The sequence below is a fragment of the Cynara cardunculus genome, assembly GCF_001531365.2.
Source record: "Cynara cardunculus var. scolymus isolate 2C chromosome LG 2, CcrdV1, whole genome shotgun sequence".
Classification (NCBI taxonomy): domain Eukaryota; kingdom Viridiplantae; phylum Streptophyta; class Magnoliopsida; order Asterales; family Asteraceae; genus Cynara; species Cynara cardunculus.
The window spans coordinates 50,882,699-50,884,607 of NC_037529.1; positions in this window are offsets into that span (position 1 = coordinate 50,882,699).

Genomic DNA, 1,909 nt, shown 5'->3' on the forward strand with positions numbered 1-1,909 from the left:
GAGGCTCTGGTCTTATGATCAGAAGCTCTGCCATAAGTGAATAGAAGAACCAGAGGACCCATGCGTGAGTTAAAAGTATAGGGGTTGCCACAGAGGCTCTGGTCCCGCTACCAGAAGCTCTGGTTGGAACAAGAGGTAGGACCAGAGGGTCGCTGGAAGGAACCCTTAGCATACCTATTGAGATTGTCACAGAAGCTCTGGCAGGCACTCTGTGAACAGAGGCTCTGGCCTCGAAAGCTCTGTGAGGAAACAGAGGCTCTGGTCTTTTTATCAGAGGCTCTGGTTTAGTGATTAGAGGTGTTGTTTAAGGATCCTAGTATGTTTGTTGAGACTTAAGTGCTGTCTAGAAGTCTCCTCTGAATCGCTAAGTTTTTGTTAGAGGATACACCTTAGTAACCAAGATTGTTCATGCCACAGATTTCGACGATGTCTTCAGACTTAAGCGAATATTTCGTTGATGATTCTGGATATGTGGTCGGTCGCTCCCAAAGGATCCCAACTCGTGGCGAAGAGGTCGACACATACGACCAGGACATGGTCTCTAGTGGCACTGCGGTCGCACCACAAATGTCCTGCCTACCCCTAATGGAGCCAGCACCTGAGGTTCCGTCGCGAGCCCAGCAAGGTCCAAGAACTAGAGTCACGCCTCGAAAGAATGTCTCGGTACCACAGAGGGTGACATTTGGGAATTCTCAGAGGGTCGTTGGAGAGTCATCTCGACCCCAAGGCGGGAACAGAATGACCCAAATTGTGACTGGAATACCGGCATCTTATCCGCAAATGATGAAACCATCGGAGAAAGAGTGGGTAAGGAGGATTGCGGAGGACACACAGATGCATCAGGTTCGACTTGGATACCACCACAACATCCTCAACAACTTATCTGAAATAGTGGAAGCACATCACCAGGGCATAGAGTGGAATGGGGAACTTGCTGCTGCCGCCAGACGAGAGATTAGGAGGTTATATAGGTGGTTGTTTGTTTGCAGCATGATGATGTTTGCGCTAGGGATAATTATTGGATAGATATTGTTTTAGGAAGAATTTTGAATGGATTGCTCTTTTGATCGGAAACTAGAAACTCTGTTTTGTATCTTTTATCGAAAAAGTAATGCATTATATCTTTTGGAAGGAATTTCTATTATATCTTTGGCTATACGATTGATTATGTCTTATATCAATTATTTGTCATCTTCCTATCCTTTGTCATGCGGGTAAGACATTTAAGCATCATCGAAATTTGTGGAAAGCTACCACTTTATGTTATCCTCAAACTTATGAATTCCATTATGTTTAGGAATTAAAGAAATGCCGCCGAGAAGAGAAAACCCCGATTTAGCACAACTTGTTTCAGAGCAACTTATTGCTGCACTCCCTACCATAGTCAGCCAAGAGGTTGTTGGCTTGAATGCTAACCAACCTTCTAACTCGGAGTCTCGACCACCGCAAGAATGTACTTATAAAACTTTCCGAGCTTGCAACCCTAAGGAATTTAACGGAACAAAAGGAGCGGTAGAATTATTGACTTGGCTCGAGAGTATGGAATCCGTGTTGCACATTAGCAATTGCAATGACGGGAATAAGGTAAAATATGTGGCATGCCTTTTACAAGGAAGGGCGCTCACATGGTGGAACACCTTGGTGCAAACAAGAGGCCGAGAAGCAGCCAATCAGCTCTCATGGGAGGGGTTTAAGAACTTGCTGAAAGAAGAATATTGTCCGAGAAGTGAACTCCAGAAATTGGAGATGGAGTTGTGGAACCTTGAGATGAAGGGAGATGATATCTCTGCGTACACAACGAGGTTTCAAAAATTGGCAAACCTAGTGCCACACCTTGTGACACCAGAGGAGGTTCGGATAGAAAGATACATTTGGGGTTTATCCCCAGAAATTAGAGACAACATAACCT